The 17,753-nt window shown below is 42.3% G+C and overlaps 2 long non-coding RNA genes and 1 pseudogene across 2 annotated transcripts; all 3 read left to right on the forward strand.

Annotated features, from left to right (window-relative positions):
* The first annotated feature begins 2,450 nt into the window (after positions 1-2,450).
* Positions 2,451-3,874, forward strand: LOC119798196. Its single transcript, XR_005282690.1, has 3 exons — positions 2,451-2,573; positions 3,605-3,633; positions 3,744-3,874. It is a non-coding gene; the product is annotated as an uncharacterized LOC119798196 (long non-coding RNA).
* A 16-nt stretch (positions 3,875-3,890) lies between these two features.
* On the forward strand, positions 3,891-4,476 carry LOC119798197. Its single transcript, XR_005282691.1, has 3 exons — positions 3,891-4,033; positions 4,104-4,294; positions 4,378-4,476. It is a non-coding gene; the product is annotated as an uncharacterized LOC119798197 (long non-coding RNA).
* A 2,063-nt stretch (positions 4,477-6,539) lies between these two features.
* Positions 6,540-8,332, forward strand: LOC119798184 (annotated as a pseudogene).
* The last annotated feature ends 9,421 nt before the right edge of the window (positions 8,333-17,753 follow it).

A 17,753-nucleotide genomic window follows, 5' to 3' on the forward strand; every position in this document is an offset into this window, starting at 1 on the left:
CCGGCAGTCTAAGCCTATAGCAGCATAACTATAGAGATAGCTCAGGATAACCTGAGCCATTCTAACTATAAGCTTTATCAAAAAGGAAAGTTTTAAGCCTAGCCTTAAAAGTAGACAGGGTGTCTAGACGGGTACAGACAATAAGACAAAGCTCTTTATACACTCACCGGCCACTTTATTAGGTACACCTGTCCAACTGCTCGTTAACACTTAATTTCTAAGTAGCCAATCACATGGCGGCAACTCAGTGCATTTAGGCATGTAGACATGATCAAGACAATCTCATGCAGTTCAAACCGAGCATCAGTATGGGGAAGAAAGGTGATTTGAGTGACTTTGAACGTGGCATGATTGTTGGTGCCAGAAGGGCTGGTCTGAGTATTTCAGAAACTGCTGATCTACTGGGATTTTCACGCACAACCATCTCTAGGGTTTACAGAGAATGGTCCGAAGAAGAAAAACCATCCAGTGAGCGGCAGTTCTGTGGGCAGAAATGCCTTGTTGATGCCAGAGGTCAGAGGAGAATGGCCAGACTGGTTGGAGCTGATAGAAGGGCAACAGTGACTCAAATAACCACCCGTTACAACCAAGGTGGGCAGAAGAGCATCTCTGAACGCACAGTACGTCGAACTTTGAGGCAGATGGGCTACAGCAGCAGAAGACCACACCGGGTGCCACTCCTTTCAGCTAAGAACAGGAAACTCAGGCTACAATTTGCACAAGCTCATCGAAATTGGACAATAGAAGATTGGAAAAACGTTGCCCGGTCTGATGAGTCTCGATTTCTGCTGCGACATTCGGATGGTAGGGTCAGAATTTGGCGTCTACAACATGAAAGCATGGATCCATCCTGCCTTGTATCAACGGTTCAGGGTGGTGGTGGTGGTGTCATGGTGTGGGGAATATTTTCTTGGCACACTTTGGGCCCCTTGGTACCAATTGAGCATCGTTGCAACGCCACAGCCTACCTGAGTATTGTTGCTGACCATGTCCATCCCTTTCTGACCACAATGTACCCAACTTCTGATGGCTACTTTTAGCAGGATAATGCGCCATGTCATAAAGCTGGAATCATCTCAGACTGGTTTCTTGAACATGACAATGAGTTCACTGTACTCAAATGGCCCCCACAGTCATCAGATCTCAATCCAATAGAGCATCTTTGGGATGTGGTGGAACGGGAGATTCGCATCATGGATGTGCAGTCGATAAATCTGCGGCAACTGTGTGATGCCATCATGTCAATATGGACCAAACTCCCTGAGGAATGCTTCCAGCACCTTGTTGAATCTATGCCACCAAGAATTGAGGCAGTTCTGAAGGCAAAAGGCGGTCCAACCCGTTATTAGCATGGGGTACCTAATAAAGTGGCCGGTGAGTGTATGTGTGTGTGTTATAATCTTTTTTAAGTAATTAAAGTCTTGATTATATTCTAAATACTAAAACCATGGTTAAATAGTTCTATTATGAGCATTCAGAAGAGTAATGGCCTAAGATTATTTAAAAGTCCTGTTTTCCAGGTTTTTGTGTCACTCCCTGTTCCAGTGTGGTCATTCATCTTTTACATCTAAATTCTCTTTGTGTTAAATATTAGCGCTTTTATATCGTCCCAAAAATGCTTGTTAAAATATGTAGTCAGTCCATCTCTACCAAGCGACCGACCAGGTGCTTTTTTTGACATTATGAATGTTTTTGTGCTCCCATTTGATGTTTTTGTTTATTTTTATTATTGGATTATTGTGCGTCACATCACGTGACCTGTCTGAATTAACACACTCCTGTACAATAAAAGGTGTGTCCTTCAAACAAAGAGGGAACAACATGAAAGCCAAACCGAGTCTCATGCTGTCACGTTTGAACGCTGTTGATGCTAACAGGTTATGGGCCCAGAATCAATGAAGAAAAGGGTGAATGTCACGACGGATACACCTGTGGTGTAAGTAAATAAGGAAAATGAACAGAAGAGCAAAGACATGGTGGTCAAGACTTCTCTTTGAAGTTGCAATTTTTTCGGACTTACTGAAGTAAGAAATCCAGTAAAAAGCCAAATTCGCTGCTGCTACCAAAAACAAACGAATTGTCAATAAAATCCGAGCGCGATCAGCTGATGCAGGTCAATTTTCTCTGTCGAAGGGGGGGATATTACTTTATCTCCTCCATCTAACAAAACTAAACTAACAAAAACACCTTCAACTCTGCTGCTGATTAAAAAAAATGCTACCTGTGTGTCACTTTTTAAATCGAAATCTCTAAAAATAAAGGAGAAATTAGATTAAATGTACGGTGGCTCTGAGATGGAGGCCCCAAGCTTCACAGTTCCAATATGGTTCCAATATGAGAACCAATCAGAGCGCCCGGTCTCAATATGAACCAATCAGAACGCCCCATGCGCTCGTCAAATCAGAGGGCTTCTCTGCTCTCGATATGAAATCAGACCTTTGTCGCGCCAATCAGATGGCTTCGGTAGTTCCAATCTGCCTTTATCGGCAGCTGGTTTGTTTTTAGCTTGTTAGCAGCAGCGGTAGCTAATAAAAGCTGTCTGTTGGCTGCACATAGTAATAAGGATCCAATAGGTAAGCTGACCTGATCGTAGGGCATGAATTATATGAGAAATGATGGGGTTGTTGTAATTCCAAATCATTTTAAATAATGTTTTAAGAGTTCAATTTTATAAATTTAGGTATAAATAAAAATCACTTTCTGGAGTAGTTTAACAGCATTGTACTTTTTACTTACACTTAAGTTAAAACAATATGAAATTGTGCTCCTGTTATTTAGAATGGATTAGAATAGAAAATCCTTTTATTGTCCCACAATGGGGAAATTCTGGTGTTTATGGTAAAAAAAAAAAAAAAAAAAATGCTCACACAAATGTCGACCTAACATAATAGTGAAGTAAAACAAAACAAAAAATTAAATCCTGTACTGTAAAGTGTTTTAACAAAATAAAACTGGAGAATAAATAACCAATATGCAGCTATGGCCATTTTTAAAGTAATAGATTTTATTTGAAAATAGCAGCAGCATCAGAGATGTGCAGAATGACAGAAGCATGTTATTTAGCTGACTGAAGGTAGAAACTGTGCAAAAGGAGGTTGTTAGGAACAGTGATGGTCATATTAGGTTAGATTAGATGAGCTTTATTGATCTCACAGCGGAGAAATTCACTCGTCACATATTGGCACAGAAGTTACAGAAGGTGCAAACAAGGAGGAAAAAGGTGCATTAAGAATAAGCAATATATATACAGTATATCCAGGTATATACAGTATATCAAGATAAATAGGATTAAGGTGCAAGTGTACATGTATCACACACAATGAAAAACAAAATAAAAATAAAAAAAAATAAAAATAAGAAATAAAAATATGTACAATCCGGATGGCTTATGTACAGGGGGATTTACTTTTACAGTAAAGTGTAGTAGGTAAGGAACAACGGTGAGGTAGTGGTATGACTATTATATTCACATAGTTTTATAGCTGCCTAGTTGAAATGCTTTGGTATTCTACCCACCTCTGGTTAAATGAACACTCATCCCTGTAGTTTCTGTCACACAGTTTGACTTTGTTGCTGATCAGTTTTCCTGTCTTTTTTTCTCCAGATTAACATTGTTCAACAGTGCAAATGGCTGTAAGTAAATCTTTATTGCTATGATGCTCTGAGAGCTGAAATGACTGCTGTATTAATGCATCTATAATTCTATTTCCCATATTGTGAATGTTTGAATGTAATATTTTTAGTCAGAGCACCCTAACTTCAGGAGGTTCCCCAGCGGGAGCCTCATCCTAAAGGCCACCACTGCGGCTCTGGGGTCCCAGAACGCAGCCCAGAGGGGGGCCCTGAGGGCCAAACCCGCCGAGGAGGTGGAGGCGGGTTTGGCATTCCTTTGAGATGATTAAAGTAGTTATGATTTGAATGGAGGTACGCCAGACACACGTTCCACTGGCTGCTGGAGAACGACGTGGGCTACGCCGTCCTCCTGAAGGAGCGTGAGAGGACAGGGTCTCAGTCCCCCCTCATGGCTAACAAGGTAGCATTTAATCTGTCCTTCAGGGCATTCTGGTTCTCTTCAGTTCAGATCCTATCCTACGTACTTGTAGGACGGCCTCCTGCACTACGCCTGCTCATACCTCGACTTTGCAGAGGCGGTAAAATTCCACCGGGCGTTTGAGGAGGGCGAAGGAAAAGTCCCGCCAACCTGGCCAGGAGGGCCAGGCCTTTGTTGGCTTTGGGGACTTTAAATATGAGACCCTGAGAGCCTCTACAGCTCTAAGGACCCTCAGAAGATCCGGTATGAGAGAACGATAGAAACTGTGTGTGCTTTGCCTCTGCTGGGATATCAGAATCTGCTGACTCTTTGTCTCACCCGCTCAGGTTTGTCAACTATCTGCGCCGGACGTCAGCCGTTCCCGGTTCCCAAAAGGAAAAGGTCATGGAGTACGTCTGGCGCAGAGACAAGGAGAGGGTCTCCTATCGCGGCAGCCTCCATCGCGGCAGCCTCCACCATTGCGGCAGCCTCCACCATCGCGGCAGCCTCCATCGCGGCAGCCTCCACCATCGCGGCAGCCTCTGTCTAGTCCACCGAGGCACTAGCGTTGGCAGGGAAGCTGTCAGCCAGGACTGCCGCACAGTGTGTTTTTTTTCATTTAGATATTATTATTATTATTGCTTTCTTTGTCTGCCGCTCACACAAACGCATCTCTATCCAGGTGACGATAAGCTCGCCGGTGCTGCCGCCGACACAGCTGCCTGGGTTACCAATGTGGGTAATGAATATGGCCAGGTCCTTCATGAGCGTCCTCACCTGCTCTGAGGGGTCCGAGGACCTGAGCGCCATGGTGGCTGGACTGATGCGGCGGTACCGAGATGCAGAGGTACCTCCCCCGTAGCTCATGTACGTCGACCAGGACTGCTGCAGCAGAGACGGCGTGTCGAAGACAGCTGCCTTGTTTCATGTGAGAGCTGAGATGATTGAAGCTTTTAATACTCCTGCAGCCTCTTCATCTAACTCGCCCTGTTTTCTGTCGGGTAGGAGTGGGGCAACCTCGTAATCTGTCTGGACATCTGGGACTACATGCAACGTATCGCAGGTGGTGTCACAACTCACTCTCCTCCTCCTCAGGAACCCTCCTCAGACTCTGAGGTGAACACCATAACACATCCTTAATACGACTTTTCAAAGCCATCTAAATATTTTAATTGAAATTATGTTTTCATTAGATGGTTGATTTTAGCTATGGTTTGCTTTTAGGACGAGGTCAAAGGTCCTGATGGCCAGCCGGGATATCGGCACGTCCTGAAGCTGGCCCAGGCCTTGGTGGAGGTGAGGAGCCTGAACGGGCTCAGCGAGTCCAGGATAGACCGCCTCATTGCGCTCTGGCAGCGCCTGCCGGAGCCAGACAAGCAGAGACTGATCTAACCTTCCAGGCACCAGGGGAGGAAAGTCAAGGGGCGCTTCAAGGCAGCGAAGGGGAAAACCGTCCCCCATCCTGGCAGGCAGAGCCTCCAGCGGTTAGTTGGACACTTACAAGCTTATTTTATTCCCCAAATGTCTGCTATTTTGTTTACATCTATTTAACACTTTGCTTTCCCCGTTTTGCAGCTGCATCCTTGGAGTCAACTCAGGCCCAGCAAACTGGCCGGACACCAGCCGCCTGGTGGAGGCCATTTGCAGCCACCCGTATCAGGGGGATCATGAGGAGCCGATGGTCCCTCATCCACGGTGACTACGTGGCGATACGGGAGACAGTGCTGGCATGCCCGAGAATGATGGCTCAGACCAGGGCCATCCAGCAGGAGTCTCCCTCCTGCTCCACCACCTCCACTTCCTCTGGCTCCCCGTTTTCCTGTGCTGCCCAACCTTGCACCCCTCCCCTCTGCTCCACCTCCACACCCTCCTCCTCCTGTTGTTCCCAAATCAACACTTTACAGGAGGAGGAAATTGGCGGAGGCTGGGGAGGGGCCACCGAGACAAAACAAGGTGTACCTTTGTAGCAAGTGCGGGCAGCCAAAAAGACTGGACACCGGACACACCAGGGTGGGTGGTGTTTCTTACTGCGCCACAACAGGGGGTAAGAGCGTGGATGAGTGGAAAAAGGAGTTTAAAAAAAATTTTTTTTAAAAAGGACCCCCCAAAAATTTAAAAAGAACAAAAAAAAAAAGACATTAAATAAAACATGTTAATATTTGTAGGTTTCATTTTATAGTGTTCTAGTTATTGTGTTCCTTTCTGCACGTTTTATTCTTAAATTGTTCCTATCCATTGTTTATCTATAGCACATGTGTCAAACTCAAGGCCCGCGGGCCACATGTGGCCCGCTACGTGATTTTATATGGCCCTCTCCCCCCCACCACCGTTTTACAGGGCTATTGATTGACTTAAAATAGGTTTTGAGCACAAATTGACCACAAACTACATCTCCCATAATGCCTTCCAATATTTACCAGCCACCATTAGGGCTTCTCGCCACTAGAGTGCAGCAGAGTCACATCAAGTTGATTATTAATTTTCCCAGCGAATAAAACTGAAACATCGACAAGCTAACATCAAAATGTCTAAGAAGAGAAAAATCGATTTACAAGGAAGACTGTTTCATGAACGATGGGAAAACGAATACCTCTTTGTACTACAAGGTGAAAAACCAGTATGTCTTTTGTGTTCTGGGGCAGTGTCCGTTGTGAAAGAATACAATATACGTCGGCATTTTGAAACAAAACACAGAGCTAAGTACGCGAAATTTAGCCTTCAAGAAAAACAAAAAATTGCAGCAGATTTAAAAGGCAGATTGCAAATGCAGCAGAAATTGTTTACAAAAGCCACAGCCAAAAATGATGCAGCGGTGAAAGCAAGCTTTATTGTAGCTGAAGAAATCGCCCGAGCTTCAAAATCTTTTTCGGAGGGTGCATTTTTGAAGCAGTGTATGCTAAAGGTGTGTGAGCAGGTGTGTCCCGAAAAAGTACAGACTTTCCAAAATGTCAGTTTGTCAAGAAATACCATCGCGGAACGAGTTAAGGACATTGCCGGAAATATAGCGACACAGCTGGCTGAAGAAATGGGCTGCTGTCTAGCTTTTTCATTAGCTGTGGATGAAAGCACAGACAACGTGGATACGGCGCATTTGTCCATTTTTATTAGAGGGGTGATGCCAGACCTGTCTGTAACCGAGGAGCTCCTGGATATAGTGGCGCTGCATGGAACCACAACCGGCCGGGACATTTTTGATGCAGTGGAGAAGTCTGTCGGTAAAAATAAATTGCCGTGGGAAAGGTTGGTGGGACTAACTACAGACGGTGCACCTGCGATGTGTGGAGGAAAAACAGGCTTGGTTGGACTAATGAAGGAAAAAATGCAAAAAAGCAACAATCAGACGCCGCTGATCACGTATCATTGCCTTATCCATCAGGAAGCGCTGTGTGGAAAGGTTCTGGAGCTGGATAATGTGATGACACTGTCACGAAAACAGTCAACTTTATTCGGGCGCGCGGCCTGAATCACCGCCAGTTTCAGATGTTCTTGCAGGAGGTGGGTTCAGAGCATGAAGATATGCCGTACCATACAGAAGTAAGGTGGCTGAGTAGGAGTCAGCCACCTTAAGTCCTTAAACGATTTTTTGAACTTCGAGAAGAAATCGATCTTTTCATGAAAAACAAAGGAAAACCCTTGTCTGAACTGTGCGATCCGAAATGGCTGTGTGAATTTGCTATGTTATGTGACGTCACCGAGCATCTTGCTGAGCTAAATCAGAAACTACAAGGACATAAACAAGTCATCACACAGATGTCCGACATGATCACAGCTTTCCAGCGCAAACTCAATCCATGGAAGTACCAGGTGGAACAAAACAATCTTGTCCACTTTCCTGCATGTCAGATCATCTCAGCCTCATCTCCCGGTGCTTTTTCATGTGCTCGGTTAACTACCAAACTAACTCTGTTAACAAACGAGTTTGATCGGCGCTTTTATGACTTTAAATCGCAACACTCTAGTTTTGACATCTTTGCCAATCCTTTCACCGCCGATGTCTGCAGTGCGCCCCACCGCCTTCAGATGGAGTTAATTGAGCTTCAAAGCGACAGTGGCCTGAGAGCGAAGTTCCGTGATGTTTCAATCGAGGACTTTTACCCTCTACTTCCCCCTGATTTGATGCCACAGCTTCGACTCCATGCAGCTCGTGTTTTGTCCATGTTTGGAAGCACCTATCTGTGCGAACAGATGTTTTCAATAATGAATTTAAACAAGACCAAGCATAGATCACGCATTAATGACGAAAACCTACACGCCGTTTTGCGGATTGCCACAGCACAAGAACTAAAACCAGACATCGACTAACTGACAAGGGGAAAACGGTGCCAGACATCAGGCCAGAAAACATTGGTAAGCACAAACAAACTGAATTAAAATAGAATTAATGTAAAACCAAAGTTCAGTATACTGGAATATGAATATAGTTTATTGATTTTGCTTGTGTTTTGTTTTGTGTTTATTTACAGAACACAACTGGTGAATGAGGATGTGTGTGAGTTGGTGACAGAGTGAAAAGGGATCAGCTTTGTGTTCAAGGACAGGCAACATCGCCTAATTGTTTTGTTCTTATGTGAAATACATGTTCGTTGTGTAATAAATAACAGAAACGTTTTGTGAATGAAGTTGAGAGTTAACAGCATAACTTGTTTTTATTCTTTGTCTGCTTATCTTTAAACACTGATTTAAGTATTGTAATTTTTCAACTGAGCAGTAATTTTACATCCATGCAAACTCAAATGTAATATTTAAAACTTGAATACATAAAATCAGTTACTTAACAATATGAGGCGTTGTTTAATTTATTTTTAACAATGTATTTCCATACATTTATGCTAGGGTTGACCAAGTCTAGTTTTCCAGACCTATCACTCTGCAACTTTAAATGCGTTCTTTCTCTAACTAACACACCTGGATCTTTGACTCATTCATAGGCCTCTACAGAACTGAGTTGCTGCTACTGAGGGAAGTCAACCTTTTGTCTGGGGTATGTTTTAGCAGGGACGAATCTGTAAGTTGCAGTCTGTTGCAGTCTGGAGGACGGTATAAATAATTCCTGATATATACCGTCAATGTGGCCCGTTGAGGGTGGCCAATATGCTGAAGTGGCCCTTGGTGAAATTGAGTTTGACACCCCTGATCTATAGCTCCAGTTCAAAACAACTTGTTTCATGGAGGAAACTCAATTCAGTCTGATTACAGGCATTCCAGGTGATACTCATCACCACTCAGTCACTCTATCAAACCAGAGAGGATCTTCTATCAGCCTATTTTGGCAATGCTGAGATAATGCAGCGACAAGTGGCTGTGGGCATTCAGGCCTGCTGGAAAACCGAGCAGGCAAAGCAAAACAGAATACTCCTGCTCTATGTTCTATTTCATTTCATGGCTATCTCTTGGACGCAGTCATTGCTCTTCTAAATCACTGCAAAGAACTGCTGCAGCTTTGTGTAAAACATGTGTTATGAACACTCCTGCACTTTGTTATATTTCATTTTTATGACTGTTTTTTGGGTGCAAAGTGCTGTTGTGAATTACTGCTGCCAGTTTGTTTAATAAATGTCTTCTTTGAATGTATTTCACCACATCCTTCATCCACGTCCTTCGCAGGCCGCAGCAGGGATTGTTTACTGCACTGCAAAGAGACAGCCACTTGGCGGCGCTGCTGTTTCAATCTTCAAGCGCAAACCAAACTCCGAGAAATGTCGTTCTTACGAAGCGGAGTTAAGGTGCCTTAAAATTGCACATCAACACCCAGTCGTTTAATTTCCAATGCAAAGCTGAGAAAATTCTACGCCAAGTTTCCGAGATGAGCTAGGCTTTGACCTTTCAACACGGCGGAGAGCAGCGACACAACTCCGTCTGGTAGCGTGGCATCGTTAAGCAGTCTTAGCCTATGCAACGCTGTGGCATATTGATAAAAATAAACTATTAACACCTTTAAACTTGTGTTGGTTTTAAAATGAGCATTAATGTTTGAATTAACCAGTTGCTAGCTCGCCTCCAGTCCATGCAGTCCATGCATCCTCTTCCTCGGACGCTTGGTTAGAGACCGTTCACATCATGCTGGTCTAGTTGCTCTGACGCATAGACGCCTCTTTGGCTATGGCAGGCCGTTTTGACATTCTGCTTCCAAAAACTGCAGCCTGCAAGAAACCATTAAAACACAATCACAGCAAGTAAAACAGATATGAGGGATGTGGGGCCAGCTGATGTTCTGGACCAGAAACTCACCTTGGGTGCAGAGGAGGATGCAGGCCTTGGTTGGAGGTGGAGGGCTGTGGTGAGGATGGTGCAGAGAAGGAGGAGATTAAGGTCTGAAGGAAGGTGTTTTGAACTAGGAGTCTCGGAGGTGTGAAGGCTGCAGCGCCTCAGACTGGAAGAAGGTGAGAAGAGTGGTGAGAAGAGCAGAGAGGATCATGGGGGCTCCTCTTCCCTCCATTAAAGACATTTCATCCCAGCGCTGCATGTCCCGATCCCCGGAGCATCATCAATGATCCCTCACACCCCCACCATGGACTGTTCTCCCTGCTGCCCTCTGGGAAGAGGCTTCGAAAAATCTGACTATATCAGGAAATAAAACAGCCTCAGTGGCTGTAATGAGCACAGAGGCAGAGGACACAGAGTTTACTGAAGTAAACCTGCTACCAACCAGGTTAGCTCTGGGGAGAATGTTACTACGGCAACTGAAACAGGTTGAATAAACTCTCTTTGTGAAACAAAAAAGGCCGGTTTCCCTGTTTTCAGGTTAAGAAAACGTATTCAGTAAACCTGCTTCATGATTTTACACTTTATGTGTAAATATTGATAAATATGTAAAAATAGATAAAAGCGTCACTGTCCCAGTTTCCTAAGTTAATTTTGATGATCTTTATTTCTTTTTATTGACAAGCTGGAAATGTCTCCAGACTGGATTTCAGAAATCTAGTCACCTTACTCTGGTTCTAAAGTTTTTAGTTTAGTTTCTGATGGACTTCAATGCTTTCAGTTTTTTCACTATGTATAAACATTTTTTTTTTTGTTACATTATTGTTCCTCATTATTCTTCATCTATAAATTTCATTGTTCATTGGTGTCTTGAAGTAAATAGTAGTTGAGATCAAATTAATAAAACTGTTTCCTGTCAGATTTAATATGCTGTCTTGGGATTTGTCGTCAACATCGACATGATTATTCCTGAACAGTTTCAGCGACGGCAGTAAATCTGCCGCTTTAGCCAAGATCATTTGGAGCTGCTCTTCAATCAGAGCATCAGTTTCTGTGCATGCCCTTCTGTTAACAGTATTACACCGTCAGATTATTATGTATTATTTTATTTTAGTTTTTTTCCAGATAAAGTCAAACTAAGCAATATGTGAAAGTGTGGTTAGTCTGTGCTTTTATTATTTCTCAGGAGTTTGGAACAATAAGTCTTCAGCAGACCAGTTCTACGTCCTTTCCCATCACCTTATAGTGCGGTGTGGGTGCTTCCAAGCGCATCAGGAAATGTGGCAGCTCTGGATCCAACTGTGTTTCTGTTAGCTTTAGAAATGCCATCTTGTTCCGGTTTGGACCACCATCACAATGGGCGCATAATGAGAGCGCTCCTGGTTGAACCGGAGTAATTCGAGAAATTTCCCCCATATAACCCAAGTAAACATCTCAATATAATAACTTTAAAAGGGGACAAGTCTGTACCACCACTTCGAGACATAAACGCCGACTAAAGTCAGGAAGGTGAGAGAGAAGAGACGCAGCAACAAATAGCCGCTAACGAGTGAAGCTAGCAAGCCTCGAGAAACAGCGCCTAAAAATGACCGACACCGAGTTGATCTTGCAGGAACTAAAAGGGTTTCGCCAAGAAAATAAAGAACAATTAGAGACGATAAAAGAAGAAATTGCTAAGATAAACACAAGAATGGAGTAGGTGGAGGGGCGTATGGAGAAGGCAGAAGAAAGGATTCAAAAAAAGGAGGAGGTCATCACGGCTATGCTAAAGCTACACGCTAAGATGGAGGACAAACTGACGGATCTAGAGAGCAGATCCAGACGCGAAAATATAAGGATGTATGGGGTACCGGAGGGATCCGAGAAGGAATCGACCATGATCTCATTCGTCGAAACCCTGCTACGCCAAGGTCTTGAGTTAAATGAGGACACCCCTGAACTTCACATTGAAAGAGCTCATCGGTCAGTGGGACCGCAGCCACCAGCCGACGCGCAACCACGCTCCATCATTATTAAGTTCTTAAGCTTCAAAACTAAAGAGATGATACTCCGCAAGGCCTGGCAGAGGAAGGGGTTTGAATGGCACGAAAACCACATAAACCTGGAGCATGACTATCCACCACTCATACTTAAAAGAAGAAGAGAATATACAGAGATCCGCAAAGTTTTGAAGGAAAACAACATCCACTTCCAGACCCTCTTCCCCGCGAAGCTGCGCGTTCGATATGAAGAGGGAACCAAAACTTACGATACGACAGAGGAGGCATCAGAGGACCTGCTGACGAGGCTTCACTGTGTCAATCATCAAACCTCCGGAGACACTCATGGAGAAGGTGCAGCAACTGTCCTGGACGAGAGTGGAGAGACGAGCGGCGAGAGGCGCATTCAAAGCCGGCCGCAGTGCCGGTTACAAGGAGAAGCTGCGAGCCTTCAGGAGAACATCTGCGGCTCCCTCCGGGAACTAGCGGATCCTCTCCAAACTAACTACGGCGGGACGAACTGTGAAACATCTTCAACCAGATCCGTAGCTAGTGGTGGAAACTAATTATAGAATAATCCGGTTTGATTCGGACTTTTTCTTTTTTTTTTCTTTTTTCCCGACATGCGACCTTGGCAGGTAAGGGCCCCTCCCTCCGGTCGGAGGAGGGGGAGTTTTCCCTTCGAACCCCTTGTGGGGAATCAACAGGGTCAGGTTAATAGACCCCTACCTAGGAAGTTATATGGACACACACTGTTCAGTTTTATGTTTATTATGTTCATTGTTTGTTCCCTGCTGGTTCTCGCGGGGAGGGGGAAATGCAACAGATTTCTGAGTGAGATGGAGGGGAATTCACATAGATGCAAAATGGATCTTTAAAAGTAGCATCATTTAATATAAATGGAGTACTCAATCCAGTTAAGAGGGAAAGAATCTTATCAAAATTAAAAAAAGATAAAATACAAGTTGCTTTTTTGCAAGAGACGCACCTAAACGAATCAGAACATGTTAAACTAAATAAACGAGGATTTAAGCATGTTTACTTCTCCTCACATGGATCAGGGAGGCGAAGAGGAGTGGCGACCCTCATATCCAAAGCTGTAAATTACGAGCACATCTCAGAATATAACGACAATGAAGGAAGATTTGTAATGGTTATAGGAAAAATAGAAGGAATCGTGATAACTCTCCTTAACGTGTATATTCCACCTGGAAGTGACTGGTCCTTTTATAAAAAAAATAGTCGATGTAATGACAACAAAAAGCAAGGGGATTCCGATATGTGGTGGAGATTTTAACATCAGACTAAATCCAAAAGTTGATTCATCAAATGGGAAACCCGATACAAAAAACATTAGCAGGAGATTAAATACCTGGATGAGTGAGCTGGGGCTCGTGGACGTTTGGAGAGAAAGAAACCCGAATAAACAAGATTATTCACACTACTCACACGCTCACAATGTATACTCCCGCATAGATTACTTCTTTATGTTCAAGGGAGATCTTTTTAGGGTAAACAGCTGTGAAATAGGACCTAACACTCTTTCAGATCATGGGCCCATATACATCTCAATCCAGCTGAATAACAGGAGAAGGTCCACTCTGTGGAGACTGAACTCTAACATTATGAACAAAACCGAAATCAAGGATAAACTAAAACGTGAAATTAACTTATATTTAGAAAAAAACGATAACGATGAAGTGACTCCTCCTATAGTCTGGGATGCTTTAAAAGCAGTGATTAGGGGTAAAATCATATCCATAACATCATATGAGAAAAGAATCAGAGAAAATAAACTGCAGGAATTAGAAGAGGATCTGAAAAGACTACAGAGAGAACATGCAAAGTCTCCCAAAGGTGACAATACCAAACATAAAATTAAAAAACTAAAAAAAGAAATAGAAGAAATAAACACTCATGAAATCCAAAAAAGCTTACTTTTATAAAACACCAATACTATGAGACAAATGGAAAATCCCTGAAACTTTTATCATATAGGTTAAGAAAACAACAAGCCAACAGAACTATACACAAAATAAGAAACAATGTAACAAAGAAAATAGAAACTAATCCAGAAGAGATCAAAAACTGCTTCCAAAAATACTATAAAACACTATATACCCAACCAAATACAAGCAGCGACAGCCAGATCAATACCTTTCTGGAAAAGATCAATCTTCCAACGATCACTGACGAACAAAATAAGAAATTAATATCCAAAATTACAAAAGAGGAAATTCAATCAGCAATCAAGAGAACCAAGAAGGGAAAATCTCCAGGGACAGATGGATTCACTACAGAATGATATAAAGTTATGCAAGACCAATTAATTCCTATATTAGAGAAAACATTCAACTGGGTTTTAGAAAATGAAAACATTCCCCCCTCATGGCGAGAGGCAGTGATTTCAATCATACCCAAGGAAAGGAAAGACAAGTTGGATTGCGGGAGTTATCGCCCTGTAAGTCTCCTAAACAATGACTATAAACTTTTCACCTCCATATTATCAAAAAGAATAGAAGTCATATTACCAGCTTTAATACACAAGGACCAGACTGGCTTTGTCAAAGACAGACCCAAGATAATATCAGGAAAACATTGCACATTATGAGAGAAATCACACAGCAAAAACTAGAGGCGTTGATATTAAGCCTAGACGCAGAGAAAGCATTTGATTCGGTGGGATGGTCGTTTTTATATAAAGTGCTCTCAAAATTTGGATTTCATACAACAATAATTGACACATTTAAATCACTGTATAGTAAACCAACGGCTAGAATTAAAATTAACGGAGACCTGACAAACTCATTCATCTTGGAAAGGGGAACGAGACAGGGGTGTTGTGCGTCGCCACTTCTCTTCGCCTTGTTTATTGAGCCCATGAGCCAACTGATCAGGCAGAGGCCGGATATAAAAGGGGTTACAATGACATCTGGGGAGCAAAAACTATCCTTGTTCGCTGACGATCTATTGATAAGTATAACACAGCCCACACAGACTATACCAAAACTGATGATGTTGCTCGAAGAGTTCAGTTTAATTTCTGGTTATAGAATAAATATAAATAAAACTCAGGTATTAATATTTAACTATGATCCACCGCCTTCAATTAAAACTATGTACAATTGGAATTGGGAGGCTGAATCTATCAAATATTTGGGTGTTTCACTACCGAAAGACCTCTCAAAACTGTTTGATAAAAATTATGGACCACTAAATTCGAAAATAAAATCAGACTTGCATAGATGGAACGTTATTCCTTTTTTAAGTTTAAGCTCCCGGATAGAATCCATCAGGATGAACATCCTTCCACAGATGCTCTACTTATTTCAATGTCTACCAGTCAAAATCCCACCTCAACAGTTTTTAGAATGGGATAGATTAATAGCGAGGTATTTATGGCAGGGTAAAAAGGCCAGAATTAAGTTTAGAACTTTGCAATTAAAAAAAGAAAAGGGTGGGATGGGCCTTCCCTGTTTACAGGAATACTATCATGCAGCCCAGCTGAGACCTTTAGTCTGTCTCTGTTCACCATCATACACCGCAGCCTGGAAAGAAATAGAAGGCACAACAATAACAGGAATCCCAATAACAGCCCTTCTTTATGATTATAAATTACAGGAAGAACAGCAGATCCCAGACGACTCCATAACAGGTAGTTTTTTCAAGTCCTGGCAGGAGTTGGCTAAAATTTGCAGAATAGGAGACGCGTCTAAAATCATGAGGTGGTGTGCCTATGATTCGGATTTTGCACCAAATAGACTGGATGACAGATTCAAACTATGGATCTCTAAAGGATTAACTTCCTACTATTCATTTGTCCACAAAGGGATATTTCAAAGTTTTGAAACCTTACAGAAAGATCATAAACTGGGAAAAGAGGATTTCTTTAGGTACTTGCAGGTGAGACACTATTTCAACAATAACCTTAAAGAGGTGCTTAAAAAGAGCGAGTCAAGTTTCATGGAGGCATTTTTATCACTAATTAAACCCGGATCAGACGGCAAAATCATCTCCAAATTATATAAGGCTATACAGCTCTCTAAACAAGAGAATACAGAATACATAAAGAGGAAGTGGGAAAAAGAAATTAAGGTTAAAATCTCACAAGAGAGCTGGGAGGATGTTTGTCAATTGCAGTGGGTCTCGACCAGATCAAACACATGGCGGGAGTTCGGCTGGAAAAACATTATGCGATTTTTTGTTACACCCATTCAGAGACGATATCAAAACAATGGGGACGCCTGCTGGAGACTCTGTGGGTCTGAAGGAGAAAACCACTTTCACATTCTTTGGGACTGTCAGGTAATCAAAACCATATTGGGAAGAGTTCCACAAACATATTGAAAATATATTAAATGCAAGTATTCCATTAAAATGTGAAGCATTGTACCTGGGAAATCTACAATTGGACACATGGACTAACAAAGACAAAAAACTTCTGGCTACACTACTGGCTGCCAGTAAGAAGGCCATCACGAGGAAATGGATGAAACCAGACCCACCCACTATTGATGAATGGATTGAAATTGTTTACCAGATTTATGTGATGGAAAAGATCTGTTTTTCCCTCCAATTAGAAAAAGAAAAGTTTTATAAGATTTGGTCCAAATGGACTGAGTACGTGAAACCAATTAGATCCGACTTCATTTGATTGTTATTCTGAAATATGTCTTGCCCTCTAATGTCTTTGTGGTTTTTATTACTTGAGGTGGTGCAATCCCCATTACTGTTTAATTCTGTTCATTTTTTGTTATCTTTACAACTAAGTTAGTGATATTCTGTTAAAAATACCAGAAAGGCAACATGGACAAAATCACTTGGACTTTCTGCCTATATCTTTAGTTATAATCTTGAATGCATGACGCTGTGATTACTGACGTAATGGAAATCTGTCTTTCTAAATAAAAAATTATATAAAAAAAAAGAAATGCCATCTTACTCCGTGGCAGAAGAAACAAGATCTGCCATTCCCTTTCCCAAACACTTCTGCAATTGTGCACAAGAATAATTCTCTGCTAACTCGCTTTGGTGGCCTTGTTGACGATGCTCTTGTCTACATCTGGTTTGTGGTTCGATAAATTTTAAATTCAGTCTTCATCACCTCACATACCTTCACATACAAGATACTGATCTTGTATGAGATAAGCTGTCATTGTTTTTTCTTTGGTCAATGCAATACGCTTCTGTAAATCCTGACACATTTAGAGAAATGTTTATTAATGTGTCTTGTCCCTCACAAGAAAAAAAACAATGATTCTTTCTGAGGGGAATTTGAGAATTATCAGATCAGCTGAGCGCTTCATTGGCCAGCCTGTGTCCGGAAAGTTGTTAACTTGTCCAATTTTAACCATTTTGAAGGGCTGATGATGGAGCTGATGGTGTGTTTGGTCTGGGTGAGAACATTCAGTGTGGAATTGATAACCACTGCTATTACTGATTGATTTTATTGATCTCACAGCGGAGTATTTTACTAATATGTGCTGATGTGTCTTACTGTTTGCCGAGGCTGCACCACATTACCAAACTAAAAACAGTGCAGT

This window comes from Cyprinodon tularosa, unplaced genomic scaffold (genome assembly GCF_016077235.1).
Source record: "Cyprinodon tularosa strain WSP-4 unplaced genomic scaffold, ASM1607723v1 ctg613, whole genome shotgun sequence".
In the NCBI taxonomy this organism is placed as follows: Eukaryota; Metazoa; Chordata; class Actinopteri; order Cyprinodontiformes; family Cyprinodontidae; genus Cyprinodon; species Cyprinodon tularosa.